The sequence below is a fragment of the Hyperolius riggenbachi genome, chromosome 3 (assembly GCF_040937935.1).
Source record: "Hyperolius riggenbachi isolate aHypRig1 chromosome 3, aHypRig1.pri, whole genome shotgun sequence".
In the NCBI taxonomy this organism is placed as follows: domain Eukaryota; kingdom Metazoa; phylum Chordata; class Amphibia; order Anura; family Hyperoliidae; genus Hyperolius; species Hyperolius riggenbachi.
Window position 1 is genome coordinate 464,273,891 of NC_090648.1, and position 19,799 is coordinate 464,293,689.

Below are 19,799 nucleotides of genomic sequence, written 5' to 3' on the forward strand. Positions count from 1 at the left end.
ATCACTTGTGTGCCGAGTTGTGCGGCCCTACAGCGAGGCCTTAAAGCTGCAGTGGCCAATTAACGGAAATATGGCCTAGTCTTAAAAGAAGTAAAGCGAGAGGGATATGGAGGCTGCCATATTTATTTCCTTAATCCTCTGCCTCTAATACTTAAAACAGGAGTGGAGGCGTCCAATGCATAAAATAATAGAATATAGGCTAATAAACTGTTAATCTTATAAACAGAGAGGTAATCTTACCGTTCTTGAAGAATTTGGACCAGTTTATTGAAAAAAAAAAAAAGGTCTTTTATCAGAGCACATAAAATTGACAAAGCATTTCAAGGGTGCTTGCCTGCTTCCTCAGATCAGTGAAAAAAACGGTGCCTTAACCACTTGAGGACCAGCGCTGATTACTGAGATCTGTGCTGGGTGGGCTCTACAGCCCCCAGCACAGATCAAACATTAGGCAGAGCGACCCCCTTTTTTCCCCACTAGGGGGATGATGTGCTGGGGGGGTCTGATCGCTCCTGCCTGCGTGTGGCTGGCAGGGGGGGGGGCACCTCAAAGCCCCCTCCACTGCAGGATTCCCCCTCTCCTCCCTCCCTTCCCCGGAGATTGGAGGCTGCACAGGAACGGATCTGTCCTGTGCAGCCTCTAACAGGCCCCTGCCTGTCATGTGACAGCGATCCCCGGCCGCTGATTGGCCGGGGATCGCTGATCTGGTACAACGCTGCTACTGTTAGCAGCATTGTACAAATGTAAACAAAGCGGATTATTTCCGCATGTGTTTACATTTAGCCTGCGAGCCGCGATCGGTGGCCCGCAGGCTATTCACGGAGCCCCCCGCCGTGAATTGACAGGAAGCAGCCACTCGCGCGAGCGGCTGTTTCCTGATTAATTAGCCTGCAGCCGGCGACGCAGGTGTGCGTCGCTGGTCCTGCAGCTGCCACTTTGCCGACGCGCGTTATGAGTGTGCGGTCGGCAAGTGGTTAAAGCCAATGTTTCCCAATTACTGAAAAAAAAAAAAGACAGCTACTTACCTAAGGAGAGGGAAGGCTCTGTGTCCTAATGAGCCTACCCTCTCCTCTGCCGATGCCCTCGTCGCAGCGGCAGCTCCCCCAATTAAATCCCCCGCCGCGGGGACTTCGGAAGTCTTCGGGAGCTGAGTCCTCCCAAAGACAGGCGGCTCCATACTGCGCATGTGCGATGACGCGATAGAGGGAGCTCGCGCGTGCGCAGTTTGGAGCGGCCCGTCTTCGCGAGCACTCGGATTCCCAAAGACTGCCGAAGCCTCCCTTCGGCGGCGGAAGTAGCAGTATTTGACCAATTTAGTCAAATACTGCAACGGGGGAGCCAGTGCTGGAACGGGCACCGGGAGGGGAGAGGGGAGGCTCATTAGGACTGAGCCTTCCCTCTCCTTAGTAGCTGGCTTTTCTTTTAGGGAATCGGTACCCATTCTCTAACTGCTGCGGTTGCGTAGCAGGCATAAGTGCCTCTCTGTCTGTTTGACAAAGAGGTGCTCATGCTTGCTACACGGCCACAGCAGAAAGGGCACCGACCTGAGGAAGCGGGCAAGCACCCGTGAAACATGTTGTCAATTTTATGTGCTCTAATAAAAGACCTTTTTTTAACAAACTCGTCAAAATTCTTCAAGAGAGGCAAGATTAGTAAGACTACCTCTCTGTTTATAAGATTAACAGCTTGTTAGCCTATCTTTTATGCATTGGGCATCGCCATCTTGTTTTAAGTGCAGTGTTCTCCCCAGGCTGTTTTAGCCGGGTGCTCCACCCGGCTAGATTTGGTGACCACCCGGCTATCATCGGCTCAGCTCCTCACCTCCTCCTATGCTGTAAGCAGAGTTGCCCTGCATTTTCATCTCGCCCCACCCGGCTACTTTTTCATGCCACCCGGCTACTATTTAATGCCACCCGGCTGGAAACAAATTCTGGGGAGAACACTGAAGTGTCTTGTCATACCTCTTTAGAGGTGATCATTTTTTAGTTGTCCTAAAGAACATTCAGAGTGCGACCGACCAGTTCCTGTTACAGACCTGGAAAACCAAGGTGCTCTGCTCTGATGGTGGTTGCAAGGATGAGGCTGGGGTTGTAACAATCACAGGAACCATCGACATAAGCTTTCCTCTGCCAAATACTTTTAGCCACAGCCCCTGAACAAGCATGCAGCAGATCAGGTGTTTCTGACATTATCGGCAGATCTGACAACATTAGCTGCATGCTTGTTTCAGGTGTTATTCAGACACTACTGCAGCCAAATAGATCACCAGGACTGCCAGCCAACTGGTATTGCTTAAAAGGACATAAATAAGGCAGCCTCAATATTCTTCTCACTAGTTGTCCTTTAAACCTCCTGATGGGCTTCTACTATGGTCGACTCTACTGGTTGGACCAATTAGAATTATCCTTTGATCTGAACAATGGGAATAGGAAGCTCTGCCATGAGATTCAAAGATCCTTTATTCTTCAGCTCCTTAAGCTAAGTATCCACTAGCAAATCAAGACCAGATGGATCGGGGATCTCCGCCAACGAACGATAGTTCCCCGATGCACCCGGACGAATCTGCACATGCCAATTGCGGCAATGGAAACAAACAATCCTGTAAACAGGGCTATGGAGTCGGTACAAAAGTCATCAGACTCCTCATTTTATGAAACCACTGACTCCAGGTACCCAAAATTGCTCCGACTCCACAGCCCTGCCTGTAAATGCTGCAAAACTCAATGGGGATTGGAACAATCCTTCATGATTTAACCAGAAATGGCGGTCGTACAAAAACTAAAAATCGTTGAGGGTGGCATGCATCATGAGACATCGTTTATTGAATTTTCGTCAAGCAATGTTGCGCGATATCGCAAAAAAAATCATTTGTCATGCAAAATCTTTGGAAAAATCTCTTAGGCCCAGTGCACACCAAAACCGATAGCAGATCCACAAAACGCTAGCGGTTTTGGGTGCGGAGGGCAGACATGGCGCAGTGCACACCGAGCGGATTTGGATGCGATCCGCCGGCGGCATCCGCCTGTTAATCCGCGTGGCTAATGTAAATGAATGGGCTGGTGCACACCGGCAGTTTGAGGTTTTTTGCAAACTGCAAACGTGCAGCAGGAGGCACGTTTGCGGTTTGCAAAAAAAGTCAAACTGCCGGTGTGCACCAGCCCATTCATTTACATTAGCCACGCGGATTAACAGGCGGATGCCGCCGGCGGATCCGCTCAGTGTGCACTGGGCCTTAGTGGGTCTTTATACTTTATAGCAGCAGTACTAAGAACTGCAAAAGCATCTTGTACTTTTACACCAAGGATATCTATTTGTCTGTACACAAACCAATAGAATTCCTTCCTACAAAGAGGTTTAAAAGAGAAAAAAAAAAAATTCAAGGATAATTTAATTTTACTAAAATAAAATGTCCCCACTGTAGGCACTTGCATGAGGCTGCAATCACACAACTGCTAACTTATTCAAGTACATCCCATTTGAGAGTGATATGAGGGCTGCCATATTTATCTCCTTTTAAACAATGCAAATTGCCTGGCTATCCTGCTGTTCCTGATGGCTATTTTTAGTCATAGACCCTGAACAAGCATGCAGCAGAGATCAGGTGCTCTGACTGAAGTCTGACTGGATTTGCTGCATGCTTGTTTCAGGTGGCCGATTCAGACATTGATAATCCCAGAAAGATCAGCAGTACGCCAGTCAACTGGTATGGTTTAAAATAAAATAAATATGGCAACCTCCATATCTCTCTCACTTCAGGTTTTCTTTTAACAATTCAGCAGACCTCACTAAGGTCCATTAAGATCCCAACAAGAGATCATGCAACCATGTCACTATATTGTCTGGTCACAGATTTCTGGTCTTTCTTAAGGTGCGTACACACATGCGACTATAGTCGTTTGTAACGATCGTTCCCCGATCTTTACCAACGACGATCGTTACAAAAAACGAACCACCGACTATTAAGGCAAACGACGAACGAGCCAAATCGCTACAAAAGAAAGTTCTGTCTCGGCGGATTTTAACCAACGACGATCTTTTGCAAAAGTAGTACATCGTTGGAAACGGTCGTTCGTACTAGGCTTGACATGCGCATTTCACTATTTCTCTGTGAAACTTCTCATTTCTATGCGCAGGCGCAATAGTTGCTTTACGTGATGTAACGTTCGTTCTAACGATCAGATCGTTACACACCTTTTAAAACTATCTTTACATAGGTTGTTCTTTCATCAATTAAAAGTCCGTTCGTCGTTCTCAACGAACGATCGTTGTCGCATGTGTGTACGTAGCATAAGGATTCCTGTCATGCTGAGTCCAACATGAAATAAACCATATAGCTGTAACATGATCACAACAATACATAAAGTAGGTTGCATGTCTCTGTGTGCATCAGAACTAGATGGCCTGGAGGTCTAAGCTTATGGAGAACAATCCAAGGGAAGGCCACATGAGTGGCATAACAGTATGCAAGAGCTGCCCTTATCATGTGAGGCAACTAGGTTAACCAACTAAGCTAGACACACAGAACACCACTTCACTCATTCAAGAAGAAGGCATGATGGCTTACTAGAAGTTAGACAGGCACACAATGCGACACAAGGCTAAATGAATGGTGCATGTGTGACAACAGACTAGATTCGATCTGCTGTTACAGAGAACACCTAGAAAAGCAAACTCACTTTACTTATGTCATCCTAGAGTAAATGAGCAGTAATTGGATGCTGTTTGCATTATGTCACATGGCTTCACCATATAAATCATCCCAAAAAAATCATAAAGAATTCCAGGACTCGTCAGACTAGAACTTAAGTCAACAATAGAGAAGGACAAAAAGTTAGAGCATAAGTTTCTCATGTCTATATAATTCCCAGGGAGAAATAATACATTTATGAGCATCTGATGACCAGATGCACTTTTCCACTATCTCAAGAAACAGTAACATTGTTAATGCCGATTTATATTTTTGGTCTATTGCTCTTCTGGAGCTTCAACTTACTGGGCCATATGCAAATCACTTTTACTCCTGAGTTTTCTACTAGAACATTTTTCAACTTCTCTTTAACCTCCTTGGCGGTATTGACGAGCTCAGCTCGTCAATGAGCGCTGGAGGGCGCCGCGCAGGCCCCGCTGGGCCGATTTTGATCATAAAAAAAAACAAACAAAAAAACACATAGCAAGCACTTTGCTTGTTGCATGTTCGGGTCAATCGCCACCGCTCGCCGCCGATCCGCCGCGAAAGAGGCCTCCCCCCCCCCGCAGACCCCGTGCGCAGCCTGGCCAATTAGTGCCAGGCAGCGCTGAGGGGTGGATCGGGTCGATGACGTCGTCACGATCGTCTCCATGGCGACAGAGTAAGCCCTAAAGGAAATCCCGTTCAGAACGGGATTTCCGGACAGGCATATGCGCCGGCGGCAGTCGGAGGGTTGGGAGGACGCCGCACGGAGGGGGGAATCATGTAGCTAGCGCTAGGCTAGCTACATGATTTAAAAAAAAAAAAAAAAAAAAAAAAATAGTGCTGCGCCGCCACCCTGGCGATCTTAATAGAACTCCAGGGTGGTTAAAGTAACTTTCCAGTGCTTTGTAATTGAAAAAAGTACCAAAAAATTGTTTTTTTTTCCCTTGGTGGTTTAAAAAGCACTTTATTGACGTGTGAAAATATCACCTAGGAGAAAAATGACGAGAATAAGTTAATTGCATATGGGCCACTGGGCCAATTACAATTTACTTGTTCTAAGTTTTCTCCTAGGTGATATTTTCACAACTTGTCATGAAATGCCTTTTAACCTCCTGAGCGGTATGGACGAGCTCAGCTCGTCCATCACCGCCGGAGGCTGCCGCTCAGGCCCTGCTGGGCCGATTTGCTTCAAATAAAAAGCAGCACACGCAGCCGGCACTTTGCCAGCCGCGTGTGCTGCCTGATCGCCGCCGCTCTGCGGCGATTCGCCGCGAGCAGCGGCGAAAGAGGGTCCCCCCAGCCGCCCGAGCCCTGCGCAGCCGGACCAATCAGTTCCGGCCAGCGCTAAGGGCTGGATCGGAGGCGGCTGACGTCAGGACGTCGGCTGACGTCCATGACGTCACTCCGCTCGTCGCCATGGTGACGAGGAAAGCCAAACAAGGAAGGCTGCTCATTGCGGCCTTCCTTGTTTGTTCTGGGCGCCGGAGGCGATCAGAAGAACGCCTCCGGAGCGCCCTCTAGTGGGCTTTCATGCAGCCAACTTTCAGTTGGCTGCATGAAATAGTTTTTTTTTAATTGAAAAAAAACCCTCCCGCAGCCTCCCTGGCGATCTCAATAGAACGCCGGGGAGGTTAAGACACCAACAAGCAAGAAAATACTCAAAATAAATTTGATAGTACTTTTTCACCAACTTTTGGGTACCTTTTTAATTGTAAAACACTGAAAATTTAGTTTAAAAAGATGAAAATTATCTCCTAGGAGATAATTCAAGTGAAAAATTGAATTGCATATGGGCCCTTGTCGGTAAAATGCCTTTTAGGCAAGAAAATGCTCAAAATAATTTTGACAGCACCTTTTCACCTACTTTTTAGTACTTTTCATTTGCAGAAAGCAAAAGGTATTTTAAAAAGAAGATGAAAAATGATCCCCAAAGAGAAAACGTGAATTGAATAAGGGCCACTGAATCCCCAACGTTCTCTGTATGTGAAGAGACAGCTTTGGTCTCCACTAAGAGAAAGTTCCAATGGGCTCCTTCCATTATACATTTGCCTGTGTATGCTCTACAGGGAACACTTAAAGAGAAACTCCGACCAAGAATTGAACTTTATCCCAATCAGTAGCTGATACCCCCTTTTACATGAGAAATCTATTCTTTTTCACAAACAGACCATCAAGGGGCGCTGTATGGCTGATATTGTGGTAAAATCCCTCCCACAAAGAAATTCTGAGTACAGTTTCCTGTCTGCGTGCGGTGCAGTCGCAACCACAGTATCCTCTATTGCTACGCCACTGCATGTAAGTGACAAGTCACCTGAAAGATTTTTCAGCAACAATTTATCTGTATTTTCTTTACTATCATTTCACCCAAGTGTTTTATATGTACATGCTTACATCTCTCAAATATATGCTCATGATTCTTATGATTTTAATGGACACACGGTGGTTCATTGGTTATTATTACAAGTTTTTATGTTTTCAGTTCTTATAGATGTTTGTTGTAAAGATATGGCACCACTGATTAGGGTCACGTATATTGTATAAGGTATTATAAAGTATATTGTACTACTGTATTATTATATTTTTATTTTACTATACAGGCAGTCCCTGGTTAACGAATGAGATAAGGACTGTAGGTTCGTTCTTAACCTGAATCTGTTCTTAAGTTGGAGCATTGTGCCATCTCTGTCCCCTGCACCTCCTCTGTGCCCCCCTGTGCCTCCAGTGCCCCCCTCTGTGTCAAAAATACAAGTCCAATTTAAAAAAAAAATTTGTATTTGTTCCCATGGAAACAGAGAATCCATGCCATTCGTATTGGCGGGTCGTTTGTAAGTCGGGCGTTCGTAAGTCGGGGACTACATGTGTACTCTATAATATTCGATGAGCACAGTTTTGAGCAAATATCATATTGATGTTTTAAGGCAAAAGAATTTGGCTTGATGCAGTGGGTTGAACCCACGAAACGCATCACCACTGTCTAATTCAGCGCTGGACAAACTACGGCCCGCAGGCCCGCTGTTACTTTGGACCCTTGACAGGTAGGAGGATTCCTCTCCATCTCCCCCTCCCCCCCCCCTGCAAAGTTGCTCACCGATTTCCGCGTCGTGTCTCCATGGTGATATTTATTTATTATTAGAAACATTTTTCATAGTGAAGTAAAATCCAGTACAGAAAGCAAAGAACAACTATATAAAGGGGCAGGAAATAATGAAAGAAGCAGCAACCTTTTTTTAATCGCTAAAAATGCTAGCAAAATCTCTCTGTTCAGCACTTTTTAGAGCAATTTTCCACTTTTCCTATACTTTACATTGAGGCTTAATCGCCTCAAAAATATTGCAGGACCCCGCATTTGTGTTTGGGGAAAAAAAATCACATCGCTCTGGTGTGATGATCAATACCATTTAAAAACATTAGCCAAGCGCTTTCTGAAGCGCTAGTGTTTTTAAAAGTGCTCAGAAGTGCTCTTGGTGTGCACCAGCCCTGAGAAGGAAGTCCCTTTCAGCTTTAAGGCATTTAAATGTATTCAGAATCTATCTTCCCCACTGACTTCAATGCATTCCACCCTGAATTACATTACTAAGCACTAAGGCTGTGGAGTTGAAGTTGGAGCCGGGGCAATTTTGGGTATCTGAGTTGGTGGTTTCATAAACTGAGGAGTCGAAGTAGGGAGTCGGATGATTTTTGTACCAAATCATAGCCCTGGTAATTATAAGACTAAGGAGTCGGCAGGGCTGTGGAGTCGGGACAAAAATCTTCCGACTCCTCAGTTTATGAAACCACAACTCCGACTCCGGGTACCCAAAATGGCTCCGACTCCTTAGCCTAATACTTAACAGAGTTGTGGATTTTGTACAAAAATCATCCGACTCCGACTCCTCAGTTTATGAAATCAACGACTCCGACTCCGGGTGCCCAAAATTGCCCCGACTCCTCGACTCAGACTCCAACTCTGACTTCACAGCCCTGGGAGTCTGAGCAATTGTTGGGTACCTAGAGTAGGAGTTGGAGTCGGTGGTTTCATAAACTGAGGAGTCGGATGATTTTTTTTTACCAACTCCACGGATGATTTTTGTACCAACGCTAAGAACTACGAAAACAATCATAAAAAATTAGACCCGCTATTCTGTGCAGTGAAATTTGTCGTTAATTACTATTCTCCCCTCCAGGTGTTACAGTGTTTTAGAAGCAACTTCAGCTCCATCTTCTGACTGCGCCAAAGTTACTCACTGTGCGCCGTTATAGCCGTAATTCTTATTACGGCCTATGGTGGTGCCGGCTGTGCCAAATCTCTGGAGCTCGATCCAAGAGATACATAGGAACGAGGAAGGTGTGAGAATGCAGACTTCCATCAACCAGTCACTGAAATGTACCTATCTTTACTTTCCTGTGAAAAGAATATGAAACAGGTGGATTTGGAGCACGGCGCTCAGAGCCAAAATTAGCCACCACCACAGCAGTAATGTGATACTGAGCGGGGTGCGTAAGGGTAATTCGGAGCTCCCACGATCACCAGACCATCAGTAAGTTGCGACGACTCGGAGGGGAAAAGTATTTTGCGCTGCCGGGGACTTGAGCGGAAGCAGGGCGAGCTATCATTCGGCTCCCCCTGCACCCAGCTCACCGGCAGCATACATATACATACGCCAAGAATTTTCCTCTCACTCATTGCCTGTCACCGGCAATCTAACAATGAGTGAAAGGATTACATATGGGGCTATTCAATGGATGTGTTATATTTTGTAGTTACTAGAACATATCCAGGGGGAAAAAAAAAAAAAAAATGGGAGGGGGGGGGGGGTCCGTCACCCTCCCACAGTAACATAAAGTGTTGCTAGCCTGCAGGCTAGCGACACGTCTGTACAGCCTCAGCCCTAGTATGTTGTCTGTGGGATCGGCTGTCGATCTCCACCATGCAGCAGACCTCGTACATGTGTACAAGGCTTTAGAGTTGAGCTTTAAATGTGTGTAAATTGAAAATGGCCATAAAAGTGGCCACACACTATACAATTTTTTAAATATCTGTGTAATTAAATATCTGTTCAATTCAGGAATTGCAATCAATTTTTCTGACTGATTGTAACATTTCAAATATATGACCAATGTACCACACGCCTATGTTCATTTTTTCCCCAATTAGGATAAAAATTGGAAACTGAGAAAATTGCTAGGGTGTGTATATTAATAAATTGGCAATCTAACACACACCATACAAGCTTTAGAAAAATTGAAGACAAATTTCCAGCATTTCTAATCGATAAAAAATCTGATCTGGCAAGTCTCCTGCGCCTGCATAGTAGAGCAGACCCGAAAGAGATAGGCTATTTTCGCCTATCTCCGTGCAACAGCACCCCCACTGGAGCCGGGAAGGTAAATATGTCAAGCCTTGTCAGGCTTGTCGAGCCAGGATTGCGGGTCGCTTCGGGGGAGTCAGCACTGGATTGCCTGCAGCTACAGGGGAGGAGGAAGCCTTGATAGGATCCGGAGGCTTCCCCCTCCCGAGGGGAGTACCCCCCAGAGGAACTTTTTTTTGTTAAAGAGTCTCTTTAAAGTGGATCCGAGATGAACTTTTACTCATCGCATAATTGTGTTCCTTTCCTATTGTTTATAGGGCATTCCTCAAGCCAAATACTTTTTTTGTTTTGTTTTAATACGCTAATTCCCTATAAACTAAACAAGCCACGCCCACAGGTTTTCAGAGAGCCAAGGCACTTTTAGACAGTAGCAAGGGCTCATGGGAGCTCAGTCTGGGCAGGAGCAGGGGGAGGTATTACTAGCCAGTGATTTTAGAGGCAGAGGAGAGGAGGGAGGAGGAGCGGGGATTAGTTTTCTTTGCTCAAGATACAGATAAGCCTGCCTCTGTGTACTGTTTACAAACAACATGGCCGCTGTTACTGTATCACAGGAAGAAATATTCTTATTCTATTAAAGCTGTTTGCAGCTAGATTTGCTGTGTAAACTATCTAAACTTTAGATAAGATATATAAACAAGTTACTTGTTATAGTTAGTTTTTCATCTCAGATCCGCTTTAAGAAAAGATTAGCTCATCAGCACAAGAGCTGTAATGAGGAGCTAGCGGACATGTTTATCCTGTGCGTCTCCTGCACAAGTTGTTCTTTACATGCTGCAGATGGGAGTCAGTTGTGCTTTGTGCACACCAAGGTTTGTATGTGATGGTGTGTTTGCCTGGAGAAAGACTCAATGCATTTAAAAACTGAAAGCATAAAAGTAAGCCAAGAGAAAGATCTTCTCAGTTCAGTATTTTTAGGGGATTTTTTTAATTCCACGCAAATGTTACAGTTTGTAATTGCTCCAATAAAATATACACACTCAAAATCAGCTGATGTATTACTACAGCAAAGCCTCCGTTATCAATTATAAGTCTCAACTAACCGGCATGTCTGTAGGATAACAGGGACCTCTTTTGGGGGGCATTCTGAGGGGGCAGGCAGGCTTAAAACTACTTACCGAGGCTCCAGTGATGGCTGTCAGTGACCCTGAACAACCTTGGGGGCTCCTATTGGTTTCCAGCATCTGTGTACGGAAGCCAGAGTGTCACATGACCCGATGTGGGTTAGCTGACACTCCTGCTTCCGTGCACTGGGGAAGCCGGATACCCTCTCAGAGCCCGCGAGGAGGTTCCGGAAGACTGACAGCCATCGCTGGAGCCTCAGTAGTTCAAGGGGGAGGGTTGTGTTATTTCGGCCAATTGCTCAAACAACCTGGCAAGCACATGTATCCGGCATCAGGCGATCCCCACCGGCGCCGGATACCAGGGACTTTGCTGTATCAGTATGATCACTAACTTCCGCTTTCATTTGCCTGCTATCCTCTGCTGTGTGTGAACATACATTCGAGCCAAATATAAGCGAGCTACACACACTACCCTCTTTCCCTGAAAATAAGACCTACCCTGAAAATAAGCCCTAGCTGGAATTTTGAGCATGCTTGAAATAAAAGCCCTACCTCGAAAATAAGCCCTAGTGGAAGTTAAAGAGGAGGAAGAGGCGGCCAGCAAGCGGTGACAAAGCAGTGCAGTGCCGATTGGGCACCGGTCCTGTCATCCCAGCACAGAGCAAGGTTATTAGCTATGTGTAGGGCTGACAGGGCAGGTGCCTGATCAGTACAGTAGCATACCTTCAAATCTAGGAACAGCACAGTACAAAGGATCTGTAAATGTTCTGCTGAGAGACACTTCCTGATAGAAATATAAGACATCTCCTGAAAATAAGCCTGATCACATCTTTTGGAGCAAATATTAAATGTAAGACACTGTCTTATTTTCAAAGGGTAGATCTTAGGTTCTTAACCTCCTGAATGTTACGCCACTCACGAGGTTTTGCATTGTCCGTGCCCCCCCACGCTAATTTGTTAAAATGTGTCCTTTAGATACTAGCTAGCACTAGGCTAGCTAGTATTGTCTGGTGGCACCTCTGGAACCCCACAATCCCCCGCTGGATACATTACCCTGCCTGGATCCCGCGATAGGTGCAGCCTCCCGCTCGCTCCAGTCTTCACTAAGGGAAGGATCATACATGAAGTCAGTGACATCACTAATGTCATGCGCAGTCCTGATCTTCCCCATAGTGAAGACTGGAGCTGAGTGAGAGGCTGCTTGATCGCTGGATCCCAGCGTGGTAATGTATCCAGCGGGCAATCCGGGGGGGGGGGGATTGCGGCCAATCGGGGGTGCCGTCAGACAATACAGCTAGCGTAGTGCTAGCTAGTATCTAAAGGACACATTTTAACAAATAAATTAATTCTGGGGGGTCCCGATCGTCAGGAACTTTCTGCAGCAGCATGCCCGAAACATTGTCAGGCATACCGCTAAGGAGGTTAACACATGGTACGCACACCCCAGGGGGTACTTAAAGGGACACTTAAGCCAAAAATAAAAAATAATCTGTTTTACGTTCCTGGGGCTTCTACTGCCCTCGCAGTCACTTACGGAGACTCCGGTCCCCCGCCGCCAGCTAGATTCGTTTTCAATGACAGGCCCGACAGGCCATGGCCACGCGTATTTTTCTTTACGTTCCTGTCCGCAATAGCGTCCTGTGCCAGATGCTATTGAGGACAGGAACATGAAGAAGAATACGCGTGGCCAGGCTTGTCGGGCCTGTCAGCGAAAACGAAACTAGCTGGCAGCGGGGGACCGGAGGCTCCGTGAGTGACTGCGAGGGCACGGGACGGCTGGAGGGGGCTGGTAGAAGCCCCAGGCAAGTAAAACTTTTTTTTTTTATTCCTGACTTAAAGAGACTCTGAAGTCTCTAAAAACAAGTCTTTTTATTTCAAAAATATGTTTAATATGTTATTCCTAACTAAACTGCCACATCCCCGCCGCTATAAACTATCTAAATCCCCCCAAACACCCCGGGGCACACTACGGGGAGCGCTTCCGTGTGAGGCAGGGCTATGAGCTGCAGCTCTGCCTCAGATGCTTCTGTCAGCAGTGGATCGCCGCCTCTCCCCCGCCCCTCTCAGTCTTCCTTCTCTGAGAGGGGCGGGGGAGAGGCGGAGATTCGCCGCTGACAGACGCGTGTGAGGCAGAGCTGAAGCTCATAGCCCTGCCTCACAAGGACTGGAGGGCAGCAAAATCCACGACCAAGAAAGTCGTGGATTTTGCAGGGGAGAGGTAGGGGGAGTTAGGAAGGGATTTAGAGTTTAGTTTAGAGCGGCGGGGGGATGCGGCGGTTTAGTTAGGGATCACATATTAAACATATTTATGAAATGAAAATACTTTTTTTTAGAGACTTCAAAGTCCCTTTAAGTGTCCCTTTAAGGAAGGCTCAGGGGGTACTTCAAGTGGTCATAGTCAATCCATGATAGCAAGATTTCAATTTACAAAAGAAAGAAAGAAATCATATAGAAACAACCTGAGTAAATATATAAAGTTTAAAGTGTACCTGTAGGTAAAAAGTGCCCCTACGGGATACTCAATTTAGGAGGTGGACGAGGCTTCCACTGCTCTCCTCCACTGGCCTGTTACAACGCTGGGCCCCTAAAAAGTCGCTTATCCACAGCTTACGCATGCTCAGCAGTACAGACCTGCTCGGGCACCACCAGAAAAATTAGAGCCTGCTGGGGAATGTGCTGCTGCACATGTGTAAGCCAACTGCAAAATAGCACAGACGCGATCAGGCTCAACTTTCCATTCGTGTTTCCATGCTAATGCGTAGAGTGGCCACACTTTGGGGTTCTCATTGCTGGATCGGTCTGGCTGAGGAGGACGGGGGCAGCCTCTCCAATGTCCACAGGTTTTGCCCTCCTGAGAAGAGTATTCAAAATTGGCAGTAGCAAACCTCACAGGTTTGCTTTAAAGAGAACCTGTACTGAGTAAAAATATTTAAAATAAACACATGAGGTAACTTCAAATGAACATTACATAGTTACCTTGCCATCAGTTCCTCTCAGAAGCTTACCATTTTCTTCTGACAATAATCCCTTCCAGTTCTGACAATTTTGTCAGATCTGAAATATATCAGTTGCTGTCAGTAAAATATCAGTTGCTGTCAGTTATAGCTGAGAGGAAAACTGATGTACCAGGTAATGTCCATGTTTACCAATGGCTCAAGTGGGTGATGTTACAGTTTAACTGTGTGCTGACCAGAAAGCTGTTATGGGTATTGGCCATTTTCAAAATGGAGGACGGAAAATTCCCTTCATCACAGTGAACAAACAGGATGCGGGACAGGAGAAAGACACTGAGGAGTAGTCTACATGGAAGGCAAGTATGACTTGTGTATGCTTATTTTGACTTTTAATTTTCAGTACAGGTTTTCTTTAAGCGCAGATTCCGTCTAAATTACACATTTAATCATTAGTTTTCTCCTATAAAAGGGTATAACAGCCTGCTGGGTCTATCTCTTCCAAATCTCTCCACGAGGTCTATGTCCGCTGGCTTGCAGTGTGTAGCCCCGCCCCCTTGCAGAAAAGTGCCGTATCGCTTTCTCTATCAAAGACAGAAAAAATGCCACTGAAGTTCCATGGCTCTTTTCTGCAAGGGGACGGGACAGTGCACTGGAAGGCAGCAGAGACTTGTAAGGAAAAAAAAAAACTGGCATGTTGTCATAACACCAAGCATTGTCAATAAAGCATTTATACTCAATTAAAGTTGTCTGAAACTCTGACATAACATTCAATAAAAATGTGTTTTCCTGCTTTTTATTACTCATACAGTTATGTTTGCTTTTGTAATATTGTCTGTCTACAAATTACAAGTTTCCAAAGTGTAGTTTATCTTGCCCTGAAAGCTGCCATTGCATTTTATTTCAGCTGTTTTTTATTATATATTAAAATCTTCAAGTGAGATGTTCTTAACTGTGTGTGTGCCTGAAGCAGAGAGGCAGCTTCTCAGAGAGTATTTTCAGTTGTTTACACACAAATGTAACAACATTGGAATGTAAACAAAGATATTGTTATCTCCAGTCTGGTTGCGGATTTTAAGCTGAATAGCCTTCCCATAGCAGGAAAAGGTGCTGTGTTCAATGGTTTCAATGATGTTCTGCAACACATTTTTTCTGGGATCGTAGCTTAAGGCTGCTTCCACACAGGGACGTTACAGGCGCACGTTAGTGCAGCCTGTAACGTTCCCCAACTCACAGCAATACAAAGTCAATGGGGCTGTTCACACTGCCCACGTTGCGTTACATGTAACGCTGCACGTTCTTCAGAACGTGCAGCATACTATAGCGTTCCAGCGGCTTAAGCCGCGGTAGACTGTTTGCACATGCTCAGTGTTGGGGCTGAGAGGAGGCGGGGATGGCTACTCAATATGCACTGCACTGGTGGCCGCTGATTGGCTGGTGGTACCACGTGATGCGGAGTGTTTCACTCCGCATCACGTGGTCCCGCCGGCCAATCAGCGCCACTCTCACTGCCCTAATGTGGAAAGAGCCGCTTAACGCGGCTCACTCAACGTCCTCTACCAACACCAGCAGGCGTTGCGTTAGGGGACGTTATGCGACCATAACGTCCACTATAACGCAATGTCCCGGTGTGTAACTTGCCTTAAAGCTGTAAGGAATCTTTTAGAGCAAAGTAGAAATGCTGACTTTCAGACCACTTTAAGGACTAATCCTAACAAATATACATGTTTGATGGGGTACTTGAGATCAAGTTACCTCCATCTGGGCGGTTTTGGACAAGGCAGTCATTTACAAATGGGTACATGTGACAATAACGTTGAGAAACACTGTGGTCAACGACACTAGGATAAGCCATTTAGCACCATCTTGGCCAAGAATGTAGCTTGTATACAGGTGTCACCTGAGGCCGCATAAAGATCTGGCATGCCCAGCATCCCAACACACTGCTTGCAGTGCATTACTGCAAAACTTGCATATTAACCTCCCTGGCGGTCTGATTCCTTCCTGATTTTAGGGTCTAAAAGCAGTTCAATTTTTTCATTTGCTTTTAGACCCTAAAAGCAAAAAAAAAAAATCAATCATGCCGCCAGAGTCTCTGCAGCAGCCCCTGCTCTCACTCGCTTCCCTGGGCTCCAGTGCTGCAGTTTTCCCTCCGTCCTCTGGGTGGCGCTGTAGCCCTATAACAAGATCAACGGCTGCCCTTCGAGTGAGATCGCCGTTTGACATGACGACAAACGGCGATCTCACTCGAAGGGATGCAGGGACTCGGAAGACAGGAATGAGAATGGCTGCCGGCCTGTCTGGAACCCCCGGGAGAAGAGTGAGAATGACCGCTGGGTGCAATTGGCTGCACGGACCTCCTGGAAGCTACCACAAGTCTAGGTCAGGGTTACCGCTTTGAGCTGCAGTTTTCCACCCCAAGACTGACACAGGTTTACCGCTAAGGAGGTTGACAGTGAATCATACTTTCTATTGATTGTACGCTTCACTGTATGCAATGCACGGAATCCGTGCGGTTCCACTTTTACACGGAACGCAACGCCCACTGTGAACCTAGCCTTACTGGAAGAAATTAACATTTACCTTAACCCATTTTAGTTCCTGAATGTAGAAACTACGTCCAGGAACCATGCGCTCCCGCGGCCGATCGCACGTGCACGCGCGCTCCCGGCCCCCGGTTCGTTAGCCAGGCAATCAGTGAATCGGGCTATGGTGCACGATCACTGATTCCTCTCCCCCGCTGAAAAAGCGACAACTTCTCTCGGAAGCCGCGCTTTTTCTGGCTGTTGCCTCCCCCATGCGTCTCTCTAAGCGTATGTTACGCTTAGAGTGACGTCATGTAAACAAACTTATGGCCGCCATCTTGTGGCCAAAAAGTAAAACGACAACTAAAAGTAAAAAAAATAAAACTCAAGACACATTTACATTATAAAACTATTGTTTACATCCCATCCTCCCAAAAATACTCAAATAAAATGTTTAATATAAAAAAAAAAAATTACAATTAAAAAAAAAAAACATGTAAATATTTACCTAAGGGTCTAAACTTTTTAAATATCAATGTAAAGATGAAATATTTCTATATTTTTCTTATTTTAAACTTGTAAATAGTGATAGATGCAAAACGGAAAAAATGCACCTTTATTTTTAAATAAAATATTGTCGCCATACATTGTGATAGGGACATAATTTTAACGGTGTAATAACCGGGACATATGGGCAAATACAATACGTGAGTTTTAATTATGGAGGCATGTATTATTTTAAAACTATAATGGCTGAAAACTGAGAAATAATGAATTTTTTCCGTTTTTTTCTTATTCTTCCTGTTAAAATGCATTTGCAGTAAAGTGGATCTTAGCAAAATGTACCCCCCAAAGAAAGCCTAATTGGTGGCGGAAAAAACAAGATATAGATCAGTTCATTGTGATAAGTAGTGATAAAGTTATAGGCTAATCAATGGAAGGTGAACATTGCTCAAGTGAAAACGACGGAACGCGAATGGGTTAAAGGGAAGGTTCAGGGACTATGAAAAAAAAAAAATCCTCATCCACTTACCTGGGGCTTCCTCCAGCCCGTGGCAGGCAGGAGGTGCCATCGGCGACGCTCCGCAGGCTCCCGGTGGTCTCCGGTGGCCGACCCGACCTGGCCGGCGGCCAGGTCGGGCCTCTTCTGCGCTCCATTGTGCGTTCCACGCCGGCGCGCTGACGTCATCGGACGTCCTCCGGGCTGTACTGCGCAGGCTCAGTAGTTCTGAGCCTGCGCAGACATGCCCGGAGGACGTCCGATGACGTCAGCGCGCCGGCGTGGAACGCACAATGGAGCGCAGAAGAAGCCAGACCTGGACGCCTGCCTGGCCAGGTCGGGTCGGCCACCGGGAGCCTGCGGAGCGGCGCCGAGGGCACCTCCTGCCTGCCACGGGCTGGAGGAAGCCCCAGGTAAGTGGATGATAATTTTTTTTTTTCATAGTCCCTGAACCTTCCCTTTAACATGACCCTGAAAAGACCTAAAAAATGTAATACTGAACTTACCTGGAGCTTCCTCCAGCCCCCGTAGCCCGCGAGGTCCCTCGGTGACCTCTGGGTCCCCTCCGTTCTCCCGCTAGCAGCTCAGTTAGCTGCGCGACCCAGCCGGGAATCGAGCACAACTGCACATGCTCGGCCCTCTGCACAGCTGTCTCAATCATGTGCCTACTGCCATGAGCGTTCTGCACATGCGTGATTCATTCTTTCGAGGACCGTGCATGCGCAGAACGCTCACGACACAAGATTGGGACTTGCGCAGGACTTCCGGCTAGGCTGTGTAGCTAATGGAGCTGCCAGCGGGATAACATAGGGGATCCAGAGGACATCAAGGGATTTTGTGGGCTATGGTGGGCTGTAGGAAACCCCAGGTAAGTTCAGTATTCCATTTTTTCAGTCTGTTCAAGGTAACTTTGAGGGCTTGTTCACACTAGTGGCGTTTTCTGCCATTTTTTCAAGCGCACACAAAACGCTTGTGCAATGAATGTCTATGAGAAGGTCCATATCAGCGCGGTTCGTGCGCTGGGTGTTCAGCAAAGCGGTGCCTGTACCATTTTTGAGGCGATTTTGGGTCAATGTAAGATATAGGAAAAACACAAACGCTCACAAAATCGTTTTGTGCAGTGATTGCGTTCGAGTTTTTAAGAATAAATACATTGTATTTATTATTTTCCGGGGCCAAAAGTTCACTTCCTCAATTGCGTCAGGGAGTGAATTACAAAACCACTCTGGAAAAGCACTTAGAAAAGCACTTTTACTAGAAACGCAGCGCACAGTGGAGCGCCAAGAGGGGGGGGGGGGGAGAAGCGCACAAAAACACAATATGCTTGCATTCTCGATTTTAGGTGTGAATGAGACCTAAATGTAATGGAAATTTTAGAATTTTTATTGCATTAGCGATCCTTTAGCATTGCACCTGAATGGTGTCCAACCTTCACCAACACAGCTTGTCCCCTTCACCCTAATATAAATATTGACTGCATTTGAATCCCAGTCTTACAAATATTGACAACATAATTATAGAGTGTATTACAGTCTCGCAGGGGAACAGCAGCTGTCTAATATTGAAGTGCCACAAGTTGCTGAACAAATCATTCTATCCTGTAATGACTGGTTTTAGGCTGAAGTGTTGCACTCTGACTGCAGCCTATGCTTGTAACAGAACAAGTCACTCCCTATGCTGGTATGCCTATTCAGGGACCCGGCTGCTGCCTGTGCATAATGACAAGGCAGACAGGTGCACTTGCAAGCATTGCAATGACAGCAGCAGCAGCAGCCTGTCATCTGACCGCCCCAGGCTTGGCCCGGCGTGCGCCTTACAGGATCCAGGATCCCCCCATTCGCCTCCCAGCAGCAGCGTGCAGCATGCATGTCAGTTACTTACAGCGCAAAGCTCCCCAGCAGCAATATGTCTACTCTGCCTTCTTCTCTAGTCTCTGCATGAACTGGGCAGACTAGGCTGTGTCTGTAGAGTCCCACAATGCACCGCGGCCAGGAGCGGCACATCCCATCCTGTACTGTACACACAGGCTGTCAGCGGAGACAGAGCAATAGAAATGTCTCATTATAGGCGGCGGAGAGGCTCTCCCTACTACTGTGCCGTGCGGAAAGTAACGCAGCTCGCCATTGGCCGCCCGTGTGGGCTTCCTTATTGGCAAAATACAAAGTTCTGCTGTATTGGCCAGTCCTGCTTTGCAGCCCTGACAGCTTGTTCATTTTATATATAGAGAGAGCTTCCTCTTATCTGT

The 19,799-nt window shown here is 46.3% G+C and overlaps 1 protein-coding gene across 2 annotated transcripts in view; it reads right to left on the reverse strand.

Annotated features, from left to right (window-relative positions):
- MACROH2A1 (macroH2A.1 histone) overlaps positions 1 to 19,551 on the reverse strand; it is a 95,098-nt gene extending 75,547 nt beyond the window's left edge. Inside the window, exon 1 of one of the 2 annotated variants that reach the window (XM_068277939.1) lies at positions 19,436 to 19,551. The gene's annotated coding sequence lies outside the window, so the exon portion shown is untranslated. The remainder of the gene's footprint in view (positions 1 to 19,435) is intronic. The other variant, XM_068277941.1, reaches the window with a different exon arrangement.
- Positions 19,552 to 19,799: the final 248 nt, after the last annotated feature.